This window comes from Camellia sinensis, chromosome 8 (genome assembly GCF_055761805.1).
Source record: "Camellia sinensis isolate YWXY chromosome 8, ASM5576180v1, whole genome shotgun sequence".
Classification (NCBI taxonomy): domain Eukaryota; kingdom Viridiplantae; phylum Streptophyta; class Magnoliopsida; order Ericales; family Theaceae; genus Camellia; species Camellia sinensis.
In genome coordinates this window covers 193,197,921-193,225,387 of record NC_138968.1, presented here as the reverse complement: position 1 = coordinate 193,225,387, position 27,467 = coordinate 193,197,921, and the positions used below count along the sequence as shown (strand labels likewise).

General features: G+C 38.4%; 1 long non-coding RNA gene and 2 pseudogenes across 3 annotated transcripts in view; 1 reads left to right on the top strand and 2 right to left on the bottom strand.

The window, feature by feature from the left end:
• LOC145797413 (small ribosomal subunit protein uS10c pseudogene) overlaps nucleotides 1-27,467 on the top strand; it is a 138,714-nt pseudogene that overhangs the window by 77,056 nt on the left and 34,191 nt on the right. The window lies entirely within an intron of this gene.
• On the bottom strand, nucleotides 1,505-10,366 carry LOC145798375 (TMV resistance protein N-like; annotated as a pseudogene). The gene is made up of 10 exons (XR_014339251.1): nucleotides 9,842-10,366; nucleotides 8,741-9,384; nucleotides 8,491-8,581; nucleotides 8,126-8,320; nucleotides 7,777-8,026; nucleotides 5,990-6,000; nucleotides 5,532-5,587; nucleotides 4,635-4,701; nucleotides 4,453-4,521; nucleotides 1,505-3,197 (listed from the first exon to the last, which is right to left on the bottom strand). The product of XR_014339251.1 is annotated as a TMV resistance protein N-like (transcript).
• On the bottom strand, nucleotides 3,526-4,422 carry LOC145797414 (uncharacterized). The gene is made up of 3 exons (XR_014338944.1): nucleotides 4,292-4,422; nucleotides 4,021-4,151; nucleotides 3,526-3,771 (listed from the first exon to the last, which is right to left on the bottom strand). It is a non-coding gene; the product is annotated as an uncharacterized LOC145797414 (long non-coding RNA).

Here is a 27,467-nt window from a genome sequence, read left to right as displayed (position 1 = left end):
TGGAGGTTGTGGCCGGAGCTGGCAATGGTTGGGTTGGGAAGGTGGGTTAGGGGGAGGGTATAGTTGGAATTAAGGTGTGGGTTCAAAGAGAAAATGAAGGGGCTTCATTTAGCTGGGTGGGGGTTCAAAGAAGTGGGGGGTCTAAAGAAGAAAGGGAGGTGCTAATAGCAGCCCTCTTAAAAAACTAGTATAAAAACTTGTTTGGTAATCTTTTGGGTTGATAAATAGTTAGTTCCAATTTATAAATAAGGCTGAAAAACATGAACACAAAAACATGTTTCTGATTTTTAAAATACCATTTTTTTTTTTTGGGTTGAATTTTGTGTATTTACTGTTGTTGGAGAATCCCATTGGTGTTTAAATTATGTAATGACATGGAATTTGTGTCCCAAAATGAGTAGAAGCTTTACGATTAAACTATAATTGTGATTTGTATTTATGTATAACACTATTCCTATGCTTCACTTTGTTATCATTGTTGGCATTTCTTTTAATTAAAACTATGATCAATTAAGTTTCACATGTACTGTAATGGGAAACAAAACCTAATTATGTATGTAACTTTTAAATTGATCTACTGTACTAATATATTTCTATTTCGGATGTTTATTATATTTTTATGATTTGTATGATTTTCATTGTTATAAATACTTAAAAAAACAAAATAAACATTTTCTGCATTAATATTAACAAACATGTTTTTGAGTTTTCATTTTAAATTTTTTAAAAATATTTTGTTCAAGCCAAACGTGTTTGCAGTTTTTATTTTTCTAAAAGTAATCAAAAACTAGTTTACAATTGTTTTATAAACATAAATTAAAAAACGTAAAAATTATCAAATGCTACCTTGATATATTGTTTTCGTTTTCATAAAAGTAGGATCGATTCCCAACCAAACACTTGAGTAACATTGACATGTGATTTTTATTCATTGTAATGTGTTTTCTAGTAATGAGATTTCTATTGCTTTTTCTTTGATTAAAGTCATCCAAACATAGCCTAAAGTCTAGCATCGAGGAATTATTGTTGATCTAGAAATAAGAAATTCTCAACAACATTGAGGTAAATAAATAGGATAAAAATATATCTGTAGTCCTCAAAGTATGTGCATTACTTTAGTCCTTCAAATTTAAATTTGATCAATTTCATCTCAAGTTCTCAATTTAAGTCAAATTGTTTTAATCTCAAAAGGTTGTCTAAATCATTAACCGAATAATCAATAAATACATATAGGAAAAAAGTGATATGAAATGCATACTTTAAAAACAACAACTATATTTTATTATCGTTCTGTTAAAGATTTGGATGGTTCATTTTAAATTAGATCATCTTGACTCATTTGAAATTTATCCTAAATAAATAAACAAGTTTATTTTCTGGTGGTCCTTTTTTTATTATTGTTATTATTATTTTCCTTGATTGTAATTGAAAACATTTGCAGTAGAGTGTCCGAGTTGAAGACAATTAACTGAGTTCAAGGTACATACCTAGTCAAAGCAGCCACTTTCACTTGGTCCTAAACCTTTTGATATTGAAGTGGTCCTCCTCCTGATCATCGAATCCGCCACTTCGACCGGGTCCTACTGCTGCTACATCATAGTCATTGTTGTCATTGAGGTCATCACGTTCTCTCTTTGATGTAGTTCCCCTAGCACTAGCAACTTCTACTCCTGATCTATCCAAGTCTCCATGGAACACACCCACACCCAAGTTATCTTCAGGTCTGTATATAATCAATGCTTCTTCATCAGCTTCCTCGTATAATAAATGTACACCAACCTTTTCCACCTCAACAACATGCTCCTGTTCAATTTCCATTGTAAGAAGTTGTAGTTTTTTACCATCAGAAATTACACCATCCCTTTTAATTCCTCAATTTGGGCACTTATGACTGACTTGAACCAAACAAAATCGAAATTCAATTCCACCCTCATTCAATTGCCCCATATGATCTTCCATTAGTCCCAGAAAATCAGTGCATGGGAAATAAACAACTCGTACATTTCCAGAATTCACCAATCGAAAATGTAGATGCGGTATACAGCATTTTTCGGTGATCGTCTGAGTACCAAGGTGCTTAAACGTCATCTTAAAAGAAAAGCACTCGTGGCACTTGGATTTATCCTTGATTACAACAGCAGCGAAAATAATTCCCAAGAACCTGCTATTATACCAATGTGGAGGAAGCTCAAAAGATATTGAAGAACCCTTACTCTGATGACTGAACCACTTTGGAATCTCACTCCCGGGGAAAGCAATAAAAGAAACGGATTGTTGTCCACCAGAATTTCTCTGTACAATAGAGATTGGTCACAATGCATACACACACACACAGAGACAAATAGAGAGAGAGAGAGAGAGACCTGAAATAAATTTGAAAGAAATTTTTCTGTCAGGATGTTGCTCTGCTTGTTCTCAACCAGTTTGAAGCAATTCATGAAGGAAAAGAAGTCAACATTTTTGAATGTGGAAGGACTCAATATTGTTCTTAATGATGTGCAATCATCAGCTTGTATTTTATGTACTGATGATGAAAGCTCTGGCAGTTCTTTAAGCCTCTTGCAACCTTCCAAATGCAAGCTTGACAGCTTCGAAAGTTGATTCATGTTTGCAGGTAAACTTTCAATGCTGTTTCCACTAAGATTTAATTGTTGCAACGAGTAGATGTGGCAAATGGATGTGGGTATGGATTTTAAATTACAGTAACTGAGATCTAGTTCTTGTAAAGACTCTAACCTTGACAAAGCTGCTAGTTCCAAAGTCATGGAATTCTCTCTCTGTCTAAGTAAAGTTGAAGGCAAGAAAAAAGAACTCCATGAATTAGATGTTAGTCCTTTACACCCCCAAAAGAATAATATTTCTAGTTTCTTTAGAAGTCCAATGGAGGAGGGGACTTGTCTAATTGCAGTACAATCTGCACGAAGCTCCTTTAAACAGTCCAGGAAACCCACGTCTTGCGGAAGTTTGTTGACTTTGGAGCACCCAGAGAGGTTTAGACTTGTAAAAGCTTTCAACTGACAAATGTTGTCTGGAATACTTTTCAAACTTTTACAATTGATTAGATTCAGTGAACCAAGACCGGTAAGATGTTCAACTGACAGTGGAAGTTCACTTACACCAATCCCATCTAAATAAAGTTGTGATAAACATTTCATATATCCAAAGTGGACTGAAATGTTTTCAAGTTCCACTACTAAAAAAAATATTTTTTGCGACCGCTACAAGCTATCGCAAATAATAAAAATACAGTCGCAAAATACCTTTTGTGACAGTCCATGCGACGGCAAATGGGGGTCACAAATGTGGGGGTGGCAAATACTTTTTGCTACGGCAAATCAACGGTCGCAAATTATTCGCGACTACCTAAACTACTTATGGTGACCGCCATTTTGCCGTTGCAAAAAATAGAGAAAAATGCTAATACGTCTTTTGGCAACCATCTTGTTACCTTCGTACAAAAATAAAAAATAAAAAAATAAAATAAAATAAAATAAAGTGTAATGTTAAGCACTCTAGAAATAGCAATGAAAAGAATTCAAACAATATAGCATTGTAGTTTAATTAGGCATTCCATTTGAGTCTCAAAATTGGAGCCAGATGTAAAAGTTATTACAAAAAATTCTTTTATGACAAAAATACAATCCAAATAGAATGCTAGTAAAGCCAAAATATAGTAAAGTATCTATTCTCAGATTCCTGGTAATTCTTATGAAGCCGTTTTCTTGTTGAAACCAGCCTTTCAAGGTCGAGGCTTGATTCCTTCTGTTGTCTCTGCAATTCACAATAGAAGCAATGCGATTCACAACACTTTCTTTCTACCGCATGGCGGCCGGTGCTTGCTAAAAAGAAAATGTGGAATCCAAAAATATTTCATCTCTAAAAAGCCTAAAATTAAGTTTATTTTTGTTTTTCTTTTGGGGATGATTGAAAAAATGCAAAAATCAAAAGACCCGAAAAAGCCTTTTCCACTTATTTCCTCAGTTTTCTCATCAACCAAATAGAGGACAATTTAAAGGGTACCTTGCGAGGAGAGGCAGAAGCAGCTAGGGGAATAGAATGGGTCGGTTTGGCAGGAGGAGCATTTCTTCGAGGAACTACTTTTGCTTTAGGTTCTGGTTCAGAGTTGTTCTTGTCTGAACCAGAGCTCCCATCTACAACAATTTTTATTAACAAAGACAAAAAAAATGATATATATCGTATCAAATCAAATCCACAAAAAGATAATAACAAATAGACCCAATCGAGCTATTTTCTTTCCAAAATTGTTTGTTTTAGTTTTGAATCTTCAAACCTGACGAGTTGTTTAACCAATCTCCGCACATCATTCGATGGATTCTTCCACAAACGATTCACATGCCTTCCAATATTAGTTTCCTAAGACAGAGACTCTTAGAAAGATTAAAAATGAAATATATATATATATATATATATATTAGACATGTTTTTGATTACCTTGAGTGCTTTGAATGTTATATCCATATCTGCAAGGCTTTGAAGCAATTCAACTAGGGAATCTTCAGACTAAAACAGAGAAATTATAGTTCAACAACACAGTTTTAAAAATTAATACTCGTAATAATAATAATAATCAGAAAACTAAGATTTAATAATTGAAGATTAAATTGAATGAATACCTGGTCTGGATCTTCAAGCTGTTCTTTGATGTTAAGAATTCTGGTATCTTCATCGTCAAACAAACCTCTGTACGGATCTCTTCATCATTCTTCATTGTCCCCCCACCCCTCCACCCCACCCCACCCCACCCCACCCCAAACACACACACACACACACAAAATAAATAAAAAGAAGACAAATTGGAACTAGACAAATTTGGTTCTGTTTGTTGAACTTTATAAAATGAAAGCATTATTGGAGAAAAATTGGTTTTAAGGGCAGTAGTAAAGTTGGTTTTAAGGCTAAAGATTACATATGGCCAAACCTTGTATATCTACCAGATGTGCTAATAAGGCATAAAAATTTCACAAGTTGAGACACAAATGTGAGACAAAGTGATACCATTTTGTGAAAATCCTCTTTGCACTTAGGCTTTCACAATATCTATTGGTTGGATTTCCCATCTCTCTCTCTCTCACACACACACACACACAACAATAAATTTGGTTTCAAGAATGCTTGAATTCTGTGTGTGATTCTTAATTTAAAACTGGATGTTATGCAGGTGCTTTTGTTTAATTCAAGGTCAGGTGCTTCATGGTGAATTCTTGCCAGGATTTTTATTTTGAAGGCAGATTAATTTGCTGGCATTGTCAATCATGCATTACTTTGGAGTACTATTTGGTATTTGGGAAGAAAAAATGGAAAGATCAATCATGAGTTCAACAATCACTACACTAATTAATTGAATGGAAATAGATGAAACTAATTGGGCTGAAGTTATGAAACAATCATGTAGTTAGCACGACACTAAGATCAATCATGAGTTCAACAACATGCACAAGATGACAACACTGTAATCTTGAAAATTAATAAAAAGCGTCATCGAATCTTCAAGCAGATTATATATGACTTACAGAATAATAGATGGATATCTAGTGGGTCGGATACTGAAGGAGGGATGAGGTGGCATCTGCAGCCAAAATAGGAGAAAGAAAACAGCAAGTGAGAATTTGTTATCTTTGAATGAATATACATATACTATGACATATAATAAATACACAAATTCTCCAATGCCATTCTAATAATTCAAAAAATAAAATAAAATAACATAAAGGAAAATCTATTTATAAAAAATCCAACTCTTATTCAAAACAGGGAATTAACAATATCAAGACAAATTGAAAAAAATCCATGGCAACATTTAGGCAAACACATAAAAAATTAATCCGATTTGCTTTTAGGCAGACACATATACATGCATATTTTTTGTTCTATTTTTTCTTTATAAATCTAGATTTTAACCTTTGAGTTTCGCTTGGTCACAATACTATAGCTCAAAGTCTCTTGTTCATTCTCAACCTCCTCTTTTTACCTCTGCTATACCTAGCAATTTCTTACACACAAACAAAAACTTGACAAATAATTTGGTCCCTTGCTATTCCTTTCGAGATTGAGATGTCTCTACAGCAAGCCTATGAATTCATAGAGGAACAAATAATTTGTTTCTTATTTCTGATTGGCGAAAACTCAATATTGAACACAACAATTCACAAAGGAACAAATGCCTTCACATTCCATCATGGTCATAGAAGTCCAGAGATAAACCAAAAAAACAATTTATTGAACAACTACCACATGAGGACACAACTATCAATTAGCAAGGATTCGCTCAGTTTCAACTTAAGAAGAGAAAGAGAGGTAGGCACGTGATAAATAAAGCAAATTCTATACACATTGCAAAATTCAACTAAATCACATAGTAATAACATAGTAAATGACCACCGACAAAGAGAGGAAAAAATCAATTCAGAATGTTGAATATCACTAACAACCACTGCAATAAATACGTAAATCCAAACATAAAATATGTCCCTCTATGGAAACCAAAAATAGACAATATATATATATATATATATAAACATCAACAATAATGGAAACAAAAATAGGCAAAATATATATATTTAGTTCAATGCATGCAGAATGTAGATAACATCACAGAATTAGATTTTTTCACTTAAGTGAATCACAACATTCAAACATTATCTAATTATTATAGACATAAAAAAATTATTAAAAGCATTGTTCCAAATTTTAATCATTCTTCATCATGATGGCTGTATTTTCTTGATTATTCTAGTCTATAGATTTCCATTTTCTTAACTTAGAACTTGAACTCAAAGTCTGCAAACCTAAGGATGCACAGAGAGATCATAAATGATTCAAAATCATATATAGAATATGAGAAACCTAGATAAGTATAGAGAGATTGAAGCAACCAAATATAAATATTCAAAATCACATTTTCCATTTTTTCCCTTCAATTTCTGAGCAAGCAAACAAATTAATAGAGAGATTGAAGCAACAAATATCAAAAAAGAGCCAACAAATCCAGAAATTAGTCCAACATATCATCACAAACTTCCACTCAATCACATATAATACGTACCAAGTCACCCCAAAATCTATACACAGGTATTTGAAATACAAATAAATAAGAGAAGAATAGAATTAAATCAAAGCGATTCAATCAAATAGCAAGAGTTCAAACTTATTCAAATTGATTTCACACATAGGGCCAGAGTATAATACCATGAGATTACAGCTAAACACACACAGATTTCCACACACACACACACACACACACAGACTAGGCAAGTGGACGGTAATCAACGCGAGTCATATCACGATCTACACAGAGCATCGCATAGAGAGCGTAAACTATTCCAGGAATGTAACTTAAGATCGTCAATACCAAGCATATGAAGAACTCTACCTTTAATCCACAATATATATACATATATAAATATACAAATATGTATGTATATATAAAGAGAGAAAGGAGAGAGAAAGAGAGAGAGATTCATACCACTAGAGTTACGACCATGGCGAGCAAAGAGAGCGAGAGAGATAGAGAGTGCGAGAGAGCTAGAGAGACCTCTCTGTTTATCAATGTCGTGAAAATGACAGTGAAAGGGGCTTAGGGCATAGGTATAATAAAAGGGCAAAATAAATTGGGGTCAGTGAAGGGAATAAAAAATAGGGGTAAAATATACCTTTTGCCACTGATCATTTCCAAAAATGTGTTCTTTTTGCGACAGCTAAATAGTGGGTCATAAAAAATTAGATGCAAAAAGTCACTTTTTTAGTAGTGTTCTGAACACCCAGAGACATTAAGAACTTCAAGAGATTCCAATTGAATGTCACTTGGAAGACTCTTGAGATTTTTGCAGTCCTTCAAGTTGAGGCAAATAAGCCTTCTAAGAATTCCAATGGATGGATGAAGATTAACCAAACTTGTACAGCCTTTAAGAATCAATATTTAAAGATTTGGGACCTTCATGAAGTCTGGGCTCTTGGTTAGATATGTTGAGTGACTAAGATTCATGATCCTCAAAATGCCTAGATGTGGCTGAAGAAAAACAAAAAATAAAAAGAAATTACAAAAAATATACTGTGTCAAGGACTTTGCAGCTTATTTAGAATAATTAAACACAGTGCACATTCATACCATTGTTCCCTCCCAAAGTTGTTCAATGCTGCTATAGGTTAAGTGAAGTTCAACAAGATGCTCTGGTTGAAATGTTGAAGGCATGCATTTCATAGGGTATCCGAACCAACCAAGATATCTTAACTTGTTAGAAAGATATTTGAGGTCTTCTGTGAGGTGCATACAACACATTTTGAGAATTCTCAAGTTCGACATCTTAGCAATAAGTTTAGAGTGGTCATGCTTTCCTATAAGATCTCTTACGGTATTCTCTATCAGCATATGGTAAACTCCCCAGGCTCTTTAGGTGATTTCTGGCAAACAATATACCACCCATGTTCTTGTATGAAATCATGTATCATCAGTTTATTGTTTGAGATAGTTACAAGAGACTTTTTAACAAGAACATCTATTCCAATTATTGGGTGGAAGCCACAACTATCTAGAATTTTTGTTACATCATTTTTGTTTTTCCCTCTGAAAAACAGGCAATATCTAAGAATATTTCCTTCTCTACCAATTGTAATGCATCGTAACTTATTATGAGTACTTGTTGAACTTCATTCAGAGGGCTTTCTTTCAGCCTGTTTAATGAACTTTCCCATTCATCTTTGTTTTGACCACAAAGAAAAGAACCTATAAGCTTTGAGAGCCAACGAAACTCCTTTAGCATACATTACTGCATGATGTACAAGTTCTCCATAGTCTTCCATTTGCTGGTGCTTTCCAAAGGCTTTCGATTTAAAGAGTTCTATAGCATCATCTTTCCCTAATTCCTCAACCTCATAAATATTTGTTATGCCATATCTAGTTAATGCATGTTGATTTCGAGTTGTTATAATGATTCTACTTCCAAAACCAAACCAATGATGCTCTCCTACCAATTTTTCAAGTTCTGTTGATTCATCCACATCATCAAGAACAATAAGAACCTTTTTACGGCATACCATGTTCCTTATCATACTCCACTACCAACACTTCATATTTTCAAACCTTTTTCCATTAAGATTTCAGAAATGAGTTGTTCTTGCAGAGTTTTTAGACCACTTTTTGCTGAAACTTCTCTAACATTTTCAATGAAGTTGTAACCTTCAAATTGGGAAGAGATATGGTCATAACTAGCTCTTGCAATAGTTGTCTTACCCATTCCACCCATTCCCCATATCCCTACGGCACGAGCATCATCCATCCCTAATCCTAACAATTCAATCACTTTCTCCATAGGAAAATCCATCCCAACTAAGTCTTTGGAGACACTCGAATATGTATGGTTTAATTTTCTAAAAAGTATCCCAACAAGTTCTTGGATGAACATTGATTCAGACATGTAGAATTAGGAGAATAGTAAAACGAATAAAAAAAAGACAAACATAAATAATTCAACTAAAATTTAAGAAACATGACTTCAAAACATAACTCTCTCTGTTTTTTTAGATTATCATAATCTAGACATATTTAAAAGTGCAAAAATTATTATTATTATTTTTAATTTACTAAATACAAAAAATATATAAAAATTAAATACATCTTTGTAACCTTTTTTTTTTTGTTTGTTTTTGTATTTTACTTGTCAAGTACATTTATATTATAGATTAAAGGCATCTAAAAAATACAAATAAAAAATTGACTAAAATATGAAAAACAAAAAAACTGTTTTTGAAACCAAACAGAATTGAATCTTCAATCTAAATGATAGAAATGAAAAGAGAGCAAAAGGAAAATATTTTAATTAAATACCTAACAATTGTATCACTAGGGTAAGGCCATCCTGATAAATTGGCAACTTGCTCCAAAGCATTCCTCCACCTTTGGACCTTCTCCATCTCCAATACTCCCTGTTTGGACACCAATTCCTCAAATCCACCCCCAAAACTCCCTGTTTGGCTTCGCACTTCCGATGGCTTCACGTGATAGAAAATCGGATAAACAGTTGTGTTGCTGCATTCAAGTATCTCCACAAGCTCATTCAAACACCATCTGGAAGAAGCATAGTTCTTGGACAAAAGCACAATTGAAAACCTCGATTCTTGAATTGCTTTCCGGAGTTCGGGAGAAATAGATTTTCCTCTTTCGAGCTTTCCATCGTCTTTGAAGGTGTGAATTCCCTTCTGAGCCAACGCTGTGTATAGATGGCTGACGAAGTTATCGCGAGTGTCTTCGCCTCTAAAGCTCAAGAACACATCGTATGCCCATCGAGATCGAGATAAAGATGGAACAACAGAGGAAGCCATTGTTAACTGTTTGGTTGGTGTACTACCAAATCCCTTACTCAAAAGATCGGGGGACTTTGATTGATGAGAGAACAGAAATTACATGCAACTTACTTGGTCTCTGAACACTAAGTCAACGCCAAGTCTGAAAGTTAATTTCCACGAAATTTCTTCCTACAGAGAAAGCAAGCATTGTAGCAATAATAATAATAATAATAATTACATCAACCTTCTATTCCTAGAAATTACAATTGCGGTGGGTCTTTTTTTAATGTTTGTCATAAGGTATATATTAAAAAAATAGAGAGATTGATTAATAAGTTTTACATTTTAAATTTATAATTTATATAGCCTTCTATTTATTTATTTTTTTGATTCGTTTAGTCTTTTTAAATGTGTAATAACTTATTTGCCTGTCACATTGAAGTGTCACATTTAGGAAAAGTACATTAAAGAGTTTTTAATTTTTTTAGAATGTCACATCATATCCGCTACGTTAGAATATCACATGTCATATTTGAAAAAAATACATTAAAGAGTTTTTTATTTTTTTGGAGTGTCACATCATACTTGTCACGTTGTCACATTTGGAAAAAATACACTAAAGAGTTTTTATATTTTTAGAGTGTCACATCATATCTGCCACGTTGTTATATTTGGAAAAAGTACACCTGTTACATTGTCCTATTTGGGAAAAGTACACTAAGGTTGTGTTTGTTCTGAGGGATAAGGTCATGGGATTGGACTAATAGTCCCTTCGGACTAATAGTCCATTGTTTGGTTGCTTAATTTTGCTCCGAACTAATAGTCCCTCCGGACTATTAGTCCCAAATATGTGGGACTATTGTGTCCCATAGGAGGGGGATGAAACACAAATGGGGGGATAAGGGGGTGAAATGACCATTTTGACCCTCTATTATTTAATTATGTATTATATTTAATAAAATTCAATAAAATTTAAATGTCTCAATTTAAAAATAAAATAATTTTATTTAATTTTTATTGATGTTTTATTTATTTAATTTTTTAAATAATTTTTTTATAGATATTTTATTGATGTTTTATTTTAAAATTTTGTTTATATTTTATTTAATTTCATTATTTAAATTTTAATAGATGTTTTATTTAATTTCATTATTTAATTATTATTATTTTTTTAAATAAATTTAATTAAAATTTTAATTAAAAAAATAACATATATTTTTATTGATATTTAATTTATTTAATTTTTAAAAAATAAATTTATTTAATAGTGTAAAAAATAAAATAAAATAAATTTTTATTTAATCTAGCAAAAAATAATTAAAATATTAAAGATATGTTTAATATTGCTATTACTTAGTAAATAATTGAAAAGGGTAAAATAGTCATTTGAGCATTTATCTTTCTCTATAATATCCCAAACAAACATGAGATTCATATCCTATTAAACCAAATAGTCATTTCTTAACATCTAATCCCATAATTAAACAAATATGAGATACAAATCTAGTCTAACCAAATAGTCCGGGGACAATTTATCCCATGACTAATAGTCTAGTAGATTCCAATCCCCTTTTATCTAGTCAGTCCAAACAAACACACCCTAAGGAGTTTTTAGTTTTTTTTTGGAGTATCACATCATATCCCGCCACGTTGTCACATTTGAAAAAAATACACTAAGGTGTTTTTAGTTTTTTTGGAGTAAAAGTCTTAAAGTGTCACATTATACCCGCCACGTTATCACATTTGAAAAAAAATATATTAAGGAGTTTTTAGTTTTTTTTGGAATGTCACATCATTGGAGTGTTAAATTAATACATTTTCACATTAGAGTATTATATCATACCTGTTATATTAATAAAAGGACATGGTTATCCACCAAAACATTACCAAAATAAAAAATAGGATTACGCGGAAAGAAACTCTCCACTAATAGAATTTAATAGATCAATAGAAAAAATTGAAGACTAATTGAAGTACTTGTTTGTGAGATAGGTTTTATTGATAAATATCCATAAAAAATATATACTTATCAATTGTTAAAAAAATTGGGAAATTACACTTCAATTGACAGTTGAAAAATTATTTTTACATTAATGATAAACATTACAAATATTGAAAAGAAAAATTATAGATTATTTTATATTTTTGAAATTAATTTTTACAAATTCTTTTGTTAAGTAAAATTATTAGAAAATCTCATATGAGAATCAGTCACTCCAAATTATCTCATCAATTTTCTAATACACTGATAGACTCTCTTTGTTTTAACAATCTTACTATGAGATCCTATTTTAAATTTTGGTATAATTTGGTAGACGTTTCTACCCTCCCTCATTAGGGGATGCCATCTTAGGAAAGTTGAATCTAATTTTTGGATCTCATTTTCGTCACTCCAATATAACAACAGGTGCCGTTTGGCAAGAGAGTTTTGGGCTAATTTAGCCACTACAGTCCAAAATAGGCTAAATTAGCCACAAACCAACAAAAACGAGTTCAGGGGCGTAACTTACATACAAGGCGGGGTGAAAGTACCAAATTACCCCCAGTGCTGTGTTCACACCATCACACCCTCCATCCCACACATTTGCACCACTTAGGTCATCCACTTTAGAGCTGAAGCGAACGAGGCGATCCAAACGGCGCTGCTCGAGGCAAAAGAATAACGATACTTTTGACATTGGTGCGCCACTGGAGTTCATATCGGCGGCGACCCTGCAACTCAGTCTCTCAAAGATCTGGAATTTGAAGGTAATGGTTGCTTTCCCTTTTTTTTTTCTTTTTTTTTTTTTTTGCATAATAGTCTATCCTTTAACCCGATCTACTCGGTTGATCTTTGGAACCCATTGTTGTTGCTGCTTCAAAAATTTTCCTCCACTTATTTGGGTTACATTTTTTTCATTTCGGTTTGCACAATGGGAAAGCCACCGTTATATTTGTGGCACTCACTGCAAAACCTCACTCCGATTTTGAATCTGTCATGGAAATTGGTCGTCACAACCGATTAGTGATGGAAAACGCATTTTTCTTAACGATTATTTGAGGTGTTCTTCACATTACGATGTTTGAATCTACGAAATATGATTTATCTGGAATTCTGATTTGAAGGTTTTTTTTCTGCCAATTTTTTGTGAAATCTGGAATTTTTACATCGTGATTTGTTCTAAAATTTGAAATCAAAATTATTTTCTTCTTAAATCTCACTGTTGTGCCTAACCTGAAATCTGAATGCTGAAATTATATATTTTTCTCAAATATGAAATCTGCATTTGTGATGTTTTCTCATTTTTCCCCCTCAATTCTGGAATTTGTAATCAATTTTTTTGCTCAACTCTGAAATCTAACTTTCTGTGTTCATAAATCGATTTGTCAATGTTGAATGAAATCTGAAATCTGAAACCAGAATTAAATCTGTGAATGAAATCGGAGTCTGTTACAAAATTGATTTTTGTAACATTGGTAACTTGATTTCTTATCATTGTCATTAAAAAAGAAAAAATGACAATGCTGAATGAAAATGTGAAATACCTATTGATTTTTCAATGCTGAATGAAATCTGAGTCTGTGCATGAAATCTGAAATCTGAATGAAATCTGTGAATGAAATCTGATTTCTGTTACAGAAATTTAGTTTTGTAACATTGGTAACTTGAATGCTGAATGAAGAAAGAAATGTAAATGTATGTATTGCTAATATTCTGAAATCTGAATAAAACTCTCTGCTGTTGTATTCATAAATCTGAGAATGTCTCCATGTCTCTTCCAAAAAACTGTCCTCATATCTGTCGTCATTCATATATCTGAGATTTTTGGGTTGTGGTTATTCAACTTCACTTCTTCAAACACTGTTATTATAAACTGTTAACTTGATTTTTTTTGTGGTTACTCAACTTCACTTTTTTTGTGGTTATTTATATATCTGCTTTTTGTGTTCATGAATGTAAACCTGCAATTGGACCATGACAGTGCATATGCCAAAAAGTAACTGATTTCTGTTTTCATTGACATATTTATCACAAATGTGAAAAAACTGTGGTACGCCGTGAGATTTGTCATAATTTTAATTGAAGGTGAGAATGTGAGGAAGGAAACTATCCATTTTATATATATAATGCCGGGATTTGTCATAAGTTTAGTTTAAAATATTCATTTTAACAACACGTTCACAATGAAAGAGTAATTGCCAGGCTGCTTTTCTTTAATATAAAATGACCAAATTACTTTGTTCGTATAGCCAACCCACATGATATTTGTGCATTAGCGTATTCAGTTCATGTTTAACCTCAAATATGGATATCATAAACTAATTACTCCTATGATTCATTGTTACTTTCGAATTTTTGTCAAACATAGCATGGCTTCGTTTACCTCTAGTGCAACTTCCAGTACATGGTCACGTCGAATGTGTGCCTGTGGACATAGCCCCTGTATTGTTAAGATTTCAAGGTCCACCAAAAATCCAGGGCGTCCCTACTTTGCATCTCCCCGCCCTGTGGTGAGTGCCCAATCCATTACCGGTCATAACTACATGAACATTAAGAACCCATTGACTAATAGTTTCATCATTTGCACTCATCAGCCCTGTGTCAGTTGGATTGGTTGGTGCGCAGAACGAAGGCAAGAGAGCACGGACTATGCGTCATCCACAAACGACATTGTCATGCAATTGCGGGATGATGTCATACACATTCAACAATCCTTGCGTCTCCTTAAGACCATTGTGTCTGTGCTATGCATTGTCATTGTCATTTTGTTGTTGTGTATGTAAGGAACATTAGGATGTTGTTAGTATGTTTGGAACGTATTTTGAATGTTAGTATGTTGTTTGTATGCTATAGTATGGCTACAAGTTTGTATGTTAGTTCCTCCACTACGAAAGGGTAAGCATATTAATCACTATGACAACTGTGTCCACCGCTTAGTTGTATGTTTATTTATGTATTTTATTATTGTGCACTAGTTATATGCTGTCAAATTTACTCTGCTATGTGCATATACGCTTCAATTAAAGAAAAGAATATGTGATGGTGTTATTTTGTAACCGTACATTAGTTAGCTGCGTCGTTGTTGGTAATGGCTTCTGTACGAGCACGAAATATTGTTCTCGTATAATCCTGTGCTTAACACCTTGGTTTTTCACTTTGCTGACTTAGGTTGCCCAGGCACTCTTTTGAGCGCTCAAACGAGCTACTCAGCACCATTCTTTGACCGAGCTAACACTTGTTGATAACTTAAAATCACATGGGTAAATACAGATTTTTAGTAAACTCACCAGGGGCCATAGCTGAATTCCGAAAGGACTACCAAATTCTGGATGACGTCCACCTTTCACTGGCCGAACTAGATACCGTCCCTTGGAAAAAACAAGGCTTTGTTCCTTTTAACGTTATTTCTATCGTAGAGTGCGGTTTGCGATTCCCTGTACAGCCCCTTCTTTGTGAATTCCTTAGGCAAACCAAGCTCTACCCTATCCAACTTTCCACTAATTCTTACCGCATAATAAACGGCATTGCCAAGCTAAACCGCCGGGCTAGGCTTAATCTCGGTCTAGCTGAGCTCTTCCATCAATACTCCATAGGATCGGCCGAAGATGGATGGGTTTACTATTTAAGAATAAGGCGCCGGCGTGAAAAAATAATAAAGAACACCCCGGATAAAGACGTAAATGATGATGACTTCTTCTGGGTATCTGGGAACTTTGAGGACCAACAAGCCCAGATCCCTGGCCACGGAATAAACTAGAACAAGGGTGTAGCCGGTAGGAATACCTCGGCTCAATTTCATGCTTTTCCTTACTTCGGTTTTCTAATCTTGAAATGCATTAACTGTTGTCCTTTTTCCTTGATGCAGACTTGAACTTTCTCAAGTCACAGTATAGCTACCCTAACTTGAATGCACTTCGCGCCACACTACGATATCCTGACAGAAGTTGGGCCGAGCTACTGAATTTTGAACCGATGTACAGATACAGTGGCAGGCAAAAGACCAAGGTAACTGAATTTTTGTTAGAGGCCTCTCCGGAACCGGACCCAAACTTGCCTCAAATCAATCTCATCCCACTAACTGCCGAACAAGAAATGGCCAAGAAGAGAGCCGTGCGAGCCCTTCTCACCGAAACAAACCAAACCAAGGTACCACTAGCTAGTCAAACTCAAGAGGCTGTGGTAGCCCTGCCAACCCACCAGTCTTCAACATCTCAGGCTAGCAAGCGTGCCCGGACTAACACAACCGAGCAACGCCTAGTTGACGAGGACGAAACCTCGGTTCCTTAAACCACGCCACCAAACCCTCCACCCGAGCGCTCAGACCGAGCTAGCTCCTCAAAATGGGTACCCAAGACCATGTTTCAGAACTGTGCTATCAATGATTCAGACTCAGTGGTCACAGAAAAAGAGCACCTGATGGCATTCAACCTTGCCAAAGGTATAGCGACCCCGGTCTTTTTCCCAGTTGATTATTGTATCCGGACTTAGGTTTCGTATATTCTGTCATTATATAATTGTTGTTGTCGTCCTTTATTTTTTCATTTGGAGTTATAGGATGTGTTGGGCAGGTTTGTTTCAGGTTGGTTGGGTTTGGAAACCAAGTGTTGCTGTCCAGTTTTTGGGTTGGTCGCTCGAGCGAGGGTTATGTTTTGTGTCTGGTGGCTCGAGCCAGATTTTCTTCGCTCGAGCGAGATATTGCGTTTAGTATAGACCTGAGAGCAGTGTTTCTTCGCTCGAGCGAGCATTCTATCGCTCGAGCGTGCTTCTGGGTTACAGACCTAAAGCATTGCATTCTTGGCTCGAGCTAGCTTTTCTTTGCTCGAGCGAGGGTTTCGTGTGTCTGGTCGCTCGAGCGACCAAGTGTTCGCTCGAGCGAGCCTGTCGGGTTTATATACACAGCAGCGGTTTTTAAAACGTTTTTTCACATCATTTTGATCCTAAAACCCTAGTTCCGAGTTCTCTCTCCCTCTACTCACCTTCTCTCTTAGGTTTCATCACCTTTTAGGGTGTTTCTACCCTAGTTGCTTTATTAAAAGGATAGAGTGAGTCGAGGGCTTCCATTTAATCTGAACGTTTGGTGGTTTGGCGCACTTTGGAATTTGGGTCTTCATCTCCGTCTTCTCCATTCGGGTTATTTTCTTCGAGGTAGGGAATTCCTACTCCATTTTATAAGTTTTGTTCTAAGTTTTGGTATATTGATATGTTGGGGTTACTTTGGTAAATTTGGGAAAAACCCTAGTTGTATTAATAAATTAATTTTTATAATTAATTTAAGGAAATTGGGGAATTTGGTTAAATTCATGAAATTGAGGAATTCATTGATTAAATGGTGTAGTTGGATAATTTAAATCACTCGCCTATTGAATTGTTGATATATTTATTTCCAGACTAGAAATAACTGTTTTGGGCTATCGGTGGAGGATAGTCGTGATTGTTGTAGACATTGCATGTGGATTAGGAATAACTGAAACTAATCACATTGGTTAAGTCATTAATTTTGACTATTGAATTAATACAGAAAATACGTGTATTGATTGAGCATTGCATTTGCATATTGTGTGGGAGGAGATAGGGGATGTACTCCACGGTTTAGGGGAAGATAGGGGATGGACCTCTAAACCGGATTTTGTTTGGGAGAAGATAGGGGATGGACTCCATTAGCATCACTATTATGTGTGCTTATTATATTGAAGTGTTTTTACATGTTATTGATACAGCACTAAAATGTGTATCAAACGGGAAGTATGAAGTGTTTCGATATGAGCCTGAGTCTCATATGTGTTGTTGATATTGGAAGTAATGTGAATATGTTATATGGTTCACTGTTGTAAGTTTGGCCAGGTTCTGAGCCCTATTGATAATAATGAGAATTGAAACATGTCATAGACGTTAGTGTCATGAGACTGTATTAAGTTATAATTGATTATCTTGGTTAACCATCTATTGAATGCTATTGCTTTATTCAATGCTTATATTTGGTTTAGTATTTTTCTACTGGGCTGTGGCTCACCCTTTATGGGAACAGCATTTTCAGGTCCAGGTGATAAGCTACCTCCAAGGACTTAGCTTGGAAGGATTTGAATTTTGAAGACTATCTTAGTTATTTGTTTTTATTTGATAAACATTCAAGCCTAGGGCTTTATTTGTATTTGAGTTAGAACTCATGTTTTTGTGTCCAAGTATTGGCTTGGAAAGATGTTAGCCTATAAGGCATTTAATTTGATGTTACATGTAATGTTTTTATTTAGTAATACTCTGATGAATGAATTAATAAATTGTTTTCTTTAAATAATGCATGTCAATGATATACATATAATGGGTTTATTTTGAGGGCGTGACAACTTGGTATCAGAGCGTACCGGGTTTGAATACTTTGGGTACGTGGGAAGTGATTAGTATCACAATGGGTTCGTCTCGTTTGATAGAGACTTAGTGTAATGTTATATGCTTACATGATAACTTGTTTATGTGACTATGTGGGTATGGAATGTAGTTCCTAGGATGTTGATTGGACCCTTGAGTTTCTAGTAGTCTTGTTGGAAAGGCACTTGATCAATGCTGCTTCCAACCGGAACTATAGTAACGCTTCGGGACTATCATCATCCAGGAATGAAATTCGTAGGTGCTTATGTGATTATGTGCTTACGTGGAATGAATTATTGTTGTCCAATGCATTAGGACGCGAGTGTTTAGCTTCGGCACATTTATTAATGTGCTAACGTCTTTGTTTCCTTTATTAGGATGTCAGGACGAGGACGAGGACGCGGTAGGCGTGGTAGGCCGGTTAGGCAGGAGGTGCCTGTGCCAGAGGAGATTCTGGCAGTTCAGGAGGGAATTGGCCAGGCCAATGTGGCCGAGCCAGTAGGCTAGCAGGCTATGGGCGCTTTAGCCCGAGAAATAGCAGGGGCATTCAGGGAGTCAGTAGGCATTCTCAGAGCTGAGAATCAAGCTCGGGTTGTTGTTGCTGATGCAGGACCTTCCTTTCTGAAGAGGGAGTTCTTCCGGTCTAACCCGGATGAATTTGTGGGTGATCCTAAAGAGCCGCTTAAGGCAGATGAATGGCTCGAACAGACAACGAAGACGTTTGAGATGCTTGGCATCGAAGACGAGGGGTTGAAAGTGACCTTGGCATCTTTCCAGCTGAAGGGGGATGCGGGTCAGTGGTGGAAGTTCACTAAGGGTCGTATAGGAGGTACATGGGAGGCTTTTGTGAATGCTTTCCAGGAGAGGTTCTTATCTCCAGCAGTTAGGGAGAAGCTGAGAGACCAGTTCTGCCAGCTTAAGCAGTCGAGTTCTTCAGTGGCTGAGTTTGAGGCTGCATTTACTAGCTTGTCCAGGTTTGCACCTGAGTTGGTGGCGTCTGAGGAACGCCGTTGTATCGAGTTTGAGAAGAAGTTGAGGCGTGGTCTCAAGCTGCGAGTTGGGGGAACTATGATTCGGGATTATGGGCGTTTGGTTGATGCTGCAACCCATATGGAAATCATGATGCAGAAGGAGGAGGAAGGACAGAAGGGCTCCAAGAGGAGTCAGGATGGTGAGAGTGATGGTAGGAGACAGAAGGGTTTTAATCCTCAGCAGTCTCAGAGTAGCTTTTCTAGATCGACTTTTCCTATGCCGAGTGCTAGTTCGGGAAAAGGCAGTCAGGGAGACATTACCTGTTTCAAGTGTGGCCAGCTGGGCCACAAGTCTCCAGTTTGTCCCCAGAGGGGAGGAGTGCAGAGAGCAGCATCATCTTCGGCTCGATCTCAGAGCCAGAGTCAGGGTAGAGGTCAGCCACTCTCGTGTTATCAGTGTGGTTAGCCAGGGCATATGAAGAGGTATTGCCCGCAGTTGGGTGGCACACCTGGTGCATTTGGTTTGAGGCAGAATCAGGGTCAGCAGCCAGCTCAGTCAGGTCAGGCCTCGAGGGCCAATCAGGGGGCTTCATCGTCCCAGTCGGTGCAGCAATCTTATGCTCCTAGGGGTGAGCAGGTTGATCAGAGGTCGTCTGGGCACGTGTACGCTGTTACTGCGCAGGATCTTGTGCCGGCACCATCAGTTGTGAGAGGTACCTTCTTGTTTTGCAACTCGGTTGCTAGTGTTTTGATTGATACGGGTGCATCTCATTCCTTTGTGTCTGCTGCATTTGCATCTGTTCTGGAGTTGGAGTTAGCACTGTTAGCATCTCCTATTTGTGTAGTGTCACCTCTTGGGGGTGAATTGATTTTGAAACAAGGTGTCAGGGGTTGTGATATAGAGGTCGCCGATCATAGACTTCCGTTTCCTTTTGTAGTTATGCCCATGAAGGGCTTTGATGTTATTTTGGGTATGGATTGGTTATCGTCATACCGGGCAGTTATTGATTGTTACCGCCAGAGGGTCACTTGTTGTACCGTGAGCGGGGAGTGTTTTCATTTTCTGGGGGATCGAGTTGGTAGTATTTTGCCACCGGGGTATGATTCGCGAGGGCGGAGTGAGCTTAGTGGTCTACTTGCTAGCTTTTTAAGTAGTGAGTGTGATGAGACCCAGATTGTGTTGCCACGGGTGGTTTGTGAGTACTCGGACGTCTTTCCCGATGACCTTGCTGGTTTGCCACCTCACAGAGAGATTGAGTTCTCTATTGACTTAGTGCCCGGCACGGCGCCGATTTCTATGGCACCTTATCGTTTTGCTCCAGCTGAGTTAGTTGAGTTGAAGATCCAACTCCAGGAGTTGCTAGATAAAGGCTATATACGTCCTAGTGTTTCGCCATGGGAAGCACCGGCTCTCTTTGTTAAAAAGAAAGGTGGTGCTTTGAGACTTTGTATAGATTACCGAAAATTGAATCGGGCTACGGTTAAGAATAAGTACCCTATGCCTCGTATAGATGATCTGTTCGATCAGTTGAAGGGTTCTCGTTGTTTCTCGAAGATAGACTTGAGATCGGGTTATCATCAATTGAGAGTCAAGGAGGAGGATATTCCGAAGACGGCATTCCGTACGCGGTATGGCCACTATGAGTTTTTGGTGATGCCATTTGGGCTCACCAATGCACCGGCAGTATTTATGGATTTGATGAACCGGATATTTCGGGAATTTTTAGATCGTTTTGTAGTCGTCTTCGTGGACGACATCCTTATCTATTCACCTTCTGAGGAGGAGCAAAAGGAACACTTGAGAGTGGTGCTTGAGTTACTTAGAGCCCATAAGCTTTATGCCAAGTTTGGGAAGTGTGAGTTCTGGCTAGAAGAGGTCAAGTTCTTAGGCCATGTAGTTTCTGGGGTAGGAGTGTCTGTTGATACATCCAAGATAGAGGCAGTGCAAGATTGGGCACAGCCTAAGAGTGTGTTTGAGATCCGCAATTTTCTGGGGTTAGCTGGGTATTATCGCCGGGTTGTGAAAGATTTCTTCAGGTTAGCCTCACCTTTGACTAGATTGACTCGGAAGGGAGTCAAGTTTGTATGGAGTGAGACTTGTGAAAAGTCGTTCCAGGAGTTGAAAGTTAAACTGACCACCGCTCCAGTCTTGATTATTCCGGAGAGAGGGTTGGGTTATGCAGTCTATTGTGACGCCTCACGAGAGGGTCTGGGTTGTGTGTTGATGCAAGAAGGGAAAGTGGTTGCCTATGGCTCACGTCAGTTGAAAATTCACGAGAAGAATTACCCTACGCATGATTTAGAGTTAGCAGCTGTGATATTTGCCTTGAAGATTTGGAGGCATTATCTTTATGGTGAGAGGTTCGAGGTATTCTCGGATCATAAGAGTCTGAAATATCTGTTTACACAGAAAGACTTGAACTTGAGGTAGAGGAGGTGAATGGAGTTTATTGAGGATTATGACTTCGAGTTGTATTATCATCCGGGAAAGGCCAATGTGGTGGCCGATGCCCTTAGCAGGAAATCTGTTGGTGACATCGCTAGTATAGCCATCCGGGAATGGGAGATGTTGGGTGCACTTGGGGAGTTTGATTTACTTCTGGGCGAATCCGTTGAGGCTGCGGCCTTGTTTTCTATTGTTGCACAGCCTACACTTGTGACTCGAGAATGGTCGCCTGACTGGTCTTGTTAGCTCGGTTGAAGCAGACAAGCAAAAGGCCGCGGCCATGGTAAAAGATAAGTATCTGCGCGAGCTTGCCAAGCTCGAGGGAAAAAAGAATGCCGAAATAACAAAGCTTGAGAGGAAGCTGGAGGATGCAGAGGACCGTGGCTTCAAAGAAGGCGAAGCCCTGTACAATAAGCAGTGTGAAGCTGCGAAGGACCTGTTCTTTAAATACGGGTGGAGGGGTGCAGCTTGGTCATGGGCCTGAGACCGAGGTCTTCAATCCTCCTCAATATTTCATACTGAGCTCACTGGCAGAGTATGCTGCTACCACTCAGCAATAATTTCTTGAAGATTCAGATGATGATGAAGAAACCGTGCCCAACGATACCCCGGTCGTCAATGATCCCGCCAACCAGTCAGTTCGGGCGGAGCCAACAGTGGACGACCTGACCATCGAGCTACCAACTGAAACCGTGCTCCTGACTGAAACCGTGCTCCCAACTGAAATCGTGCTCCCGATCGAAACCGTGCTCCCAACTGAAACTGGGCTCCGAGTTGAACTAGATGCTGATCTTGACGACCTATTTGCCTGACTTGTATTTTCTTCTTTTTGCTTTTGGTAAGAAATTATAACTGGGCTGAAGTAACATCCTTCTGTACTTTTGATCTTTGAATGAATGCCTCTTTTGCTACAACTGTTATTTCGGTTGACCTCTATGCTTGTACTTTACTTTCTAATTGATGTCTCTGAACGCAACATACAACATTTTTTTGGCCGAGATACTTATCTCGGTCTCAACCTTGATATCTCTGAACATTCCAGCCAACCACTCTTCAGCCTTGATCCTTATCTCGGTTGAAGAGTACTCCAAGTTAGTTTTTTCTAGCCAACCACTCTTCAGCCTTAATCCTTATCTCGGTTGAAGAGCACTCAAAGTAGGTTTTTCCAGCCAGCCACTCTTCAGCCTAGATCCTTATCTCGGCTGAGGAGTACTAAGTGTTGGTTTTTCCAGCCAACCACTCTTCAGCCTAGATCCTTATCTCGGCTGAGGAGTACTAAGTGTTGGTTTTTCCAACCAACCACTCTTCAGCCTTGATCCTTATCTCAGTTGAAGAGTACTCAAAGTTGGTTTCTCCAGCCAACCACTCTGCAGCCTAGATCCTTATCTCGGCTGAGGAGTACTAAGTGTTGGTTTTTTCAGCCAACCTCTAAGTTGGTTTTTCCAGCCAACCTAGAGTAAAGTGTCTGGTTATTTCGACCAAACGTCCTGCAGCCTGGATCCTTATCCTGGGCTTAGGAGGAGTGTTGGTTTTTCTAGCCAACCTCTAAGTTGGTTTTTCCAGCCAACCTAGAGTAAAGTGTTTGGTTATTCCAACCAAACGTCCTGCAGCCTAGATCCTTATCCTGGGCTTAGGAGGGGTGTTGGTTTTTCCAACCAACCTCTAAGTTGGTTTTTCAAGCCAACCTAGAGTAAAGTATTTGGTTATTCTGACCAAACGTCCTGCAGCCTGGATCCTTATCCTGGGCTTAGGAGGGGTGTTGATTTTTCCATTCAACCTCTAAGTTGGTTATTCCGGCCAACCTAGAGTAAAGTGTTTGGTTTTGCCAGCCAAACGTCCTGCAACCTAGATCCTTATCCTGGGCTTAGGAAGAGAGTGAAGAGTTGGTTATTCCGGCCAACTCTGCTTATAATGCCCCTAGCTCACTAAAACAATTTTTACAGCAGAAAACAATTGTGCTGAAAAGAAACTACTTTGTTTTATTGAAAAAAGGAAAAATTACACATACTTAAAAGAAAAGCTAAAAGTAAAATAGTTTGATATTGACAGTGTTCCATGGTCTGGGAATGGCTTTGCTATCCTTATCTTCCAAGTGGTATGCCCTTTTTCCTGCTAATCCGACCACTTTGTAAGGTCCTTCCCAATTGGGCCCTAACTTGCCATTTCCGGGTACCAAGGTGTTTTCCATTACTTTGCGCAGTACCCAATCTCCTATTTTGAATTGCCTTGGATGCACTGTCTTGTTATACTTTCTAGACAATTCTTGCTGGTACGAGGCAATGTGAACGAGTGCTTTTTCTCTTCTCTCTTCTGCAAAGTTGAGTTCCAATGCTATGGCTTCTCCATTTAAGTCTGGATCAAAGTTTTTGCTTCTGATGGTGGGGAGGCCAATTTCCAGTGGGATTACTGCTTCCACGCCATAGGCTAAAGAGAATGGTGTTTCTCCGGTTGATCGTCGAGGTGTGGTGCGGTAAGCCCATAAAACATGAGGAAGTTCCTCAGCCCACTTGCCTTTTGCCTTTTCTAACCTTTTCTTCAGTCCATCCAAGACGACCTTGTTTGATGCTTCTGCCTGGCCGTTTGCTTGGGGGTATGCAGGTGTAGAATTGTAGAACTCTATCTTGTACTCTTCACAAAAGCCTCTAAAGATTTTTCCATCGAACTGAGTGCCGTTGTTTGATATTAGAGCCTTTGGTATGTCGAACCGAGTGATGATATTCTGCCAGACAAACTTCTTCACATCTTTCTCCTTTATTGATGCTAGTGCTTCTGTCTCCACCCATTTTGTGAAGCAGTCTGTTGCTGCAAGGAAGAACTTTCTGTTGCCGGGTGCTGTTGGAAGTGGTCCTACAATGTCTAAGCCCCACATTGCGAAGGGCCATGGGCTTGTTTGTGGTAGAAGTTCTCTGGCAGGTTGATGTATTTGGTGTGCGAACTTCTGACATTTCTCGCACTTCTTTACATACTTTTCTGAATCTGCTTGCATATAAGGCCACCAATATCCTTGCGAGATTGCCCTATATGCCAATGATCTTCCCCCTTGGTGGCTTCTGCATACACCTTCGTGTATCTCGAACAAGAGTGCTTCAACTTTGCTGGGATGAACACACTTTAGGTAGGGTCCTGTGAAGGATTTCTTGTACAAGGCCATTGATGGAGAGAGCCAAAATCGCTGCAACTTTGCTCTGATTTTGTTGGCTTCTTTCTTTTCTTTCGGTAAGACACCGTCTTTTAAGAATAGTATGATGGGATCCATCCATGAAGGGCCTAGTGTGGCGCAACATACCTCTTCTGCTTCAGGTTCTTTAATGCTTGGTCTCGGTAAGTAGTCAATCAGCAACGGATGAGGGATGGATGTATCTACCATTGAAGCAAAGCCTGCTAGTTCGTTTGCTTTGCTGTTTTCCTCCCTACCGATCTGTTCTATCCACACTACTTCAAATTTCTTGATCTCTTTTCTGACTAAGTCTTGGTACTTAGCCATCCTGTCATCTTTTGCCTCGTAGTCGCTTGAAATTTGGTTTACCACCAGCTGTGAGTCGCTGTAAACCATTAGCTCGGTGGCCTTCATGTAGGATGCTGATTTTAAGCCTGCCAGAAGCGCTTCGTACTCCACTTCATTGTTTGATGCTGGGAAGCCAAGGTTGACTGCTTGCTCCACTACTAGGCCGTCTGGCAAGATGAGGACTATGCCAAGTCCTGCTCCATGCCTGTTGGATGCTCCATCCACAAATAGTTTCCACATCTCTCCGACGAACAACTTCCAGCAAGTGGAGGGATCAGATGATGCCTTGGGGTCATGAGTGTTGCTGGTGTTTTCTTCATGGTCCATGCTTGCTGTTTGCCCCTCATTATCTGATTGTACCAAGTCTTTATTTGTTGGTGAGTCTTGGCTTGGTGTAGTATGGTTTGCTTCTTCCTCCCCCACTTTACTCTGGTCTGTCTTGCGACCTGACTGGGTAACCTGTACCAGGGGTTGCGTTATTCCGGCGTCAACTTCCATCCCTAGTTCAGTTGTTTCAGTTAAGTCGACTGGGCATATATGATGACTTCCTGGGGTGAATTCTGTGACAAAATCTGCCAAAGCTTGAGCCTTTATCGTGGTTCTGGGTTGAAACTTGATGTCGAGTTGTCCCAACTCTACTGCCCACTTCAAGATTTGCTCAGAAAAGTTCGCCCTCTCAAACAAAGATTTTAATGGAAAAGCTGTGAGGACGACTATGGTGTGGGCGTGAAAGTAGTGTGACAACTTCCTTGAGGCCATCATCAAGGCTAAGGCCAGTTTTTCCAGTGGTAAGTACCTTGTTTCGGCGTCCAGTAATGTCTTGCTGACATAGAAGATGGGCAGATGTTGGATTCTTTCCGCTCGGACCAACACTGCGCTGATTGCGTGCTGTGAAACTGCCAAGTACATGAAGAGTTCTTCTCCAAGTATTGGGGTTACAAGCAGTGGTGGAGAAGACATGTATTCTTTCAAGCTTTGTAAAGCGTGGTCGCATTCTTCGTCCCACTCAAACTTGGCCTTTAATGCTTGAAAGAATAGTCGACATTTGTCTAACGACCGACTTATGAACCGATTGAGTACAGCTGCGATGCCGGTGAGATGCTGCACTTCTTTTACTGAGTTTGGCCTCTCCAGATCCTGAATTGCTTTGATCTGAGAGGGGTCTGCTTCTATACCCCGGTTGGTCACCAGGAAGCCTAGGAATTTGCCAGATCCTACTCCGAACGCACACTTAGACGCATTGAGGCGCAACTTGTGCTTCTTCAGGATCTAAAACATCTCACCTAGGTCCTTGAGATGGTCATTCTCATCCTTGCTCTTGACCACCATGTCGTCACTGTAAGCCTCCATTGTTCTGCCTAACAATGGTTCAAACATCTTGGTGACTATCCGTTGGAATGTTGCCCCTGCGTTCTTTAGGCCAAAGGGCATGACCTTGTAGCAGTATAGTCCTCTTGGCGTGGTAAAAGATGTGACCTCCTGGTCTGGTTCATACATAGCGATCTGATGGTAGCCTCTGTACGCATCAAGAAAACTAAGCCGGTTGTGCCCCGCCGTTTGGTTTACTAGTTGGTCTATCCGCGGTAGGGGGAAGTTGTCTTTTGGGCATGCCTTGTTGACCGTTTTGTAGTCGATGCAGACACGCCACTTTCCATTCTTCTTTGGCACTACCACTGTATTGGAGATCCATTTGGGGTAGTGCACCTCTCTGGTAGCTCCTGCCTCCAGCAGGTTTCCCACTTTTTTCGCCACTATCTCGGCGTGGTGGAGTGCCGATCTGCGAGTGCGCTAAATGATTGGTCTGGCGGATGGGTGGACGTTCAATTGGTGACAGATGAAGCTTGGGTCAATGCCTGACATATCATACGGCGTCCAGGCAAACACTTCGATGTTAGAGGTCAA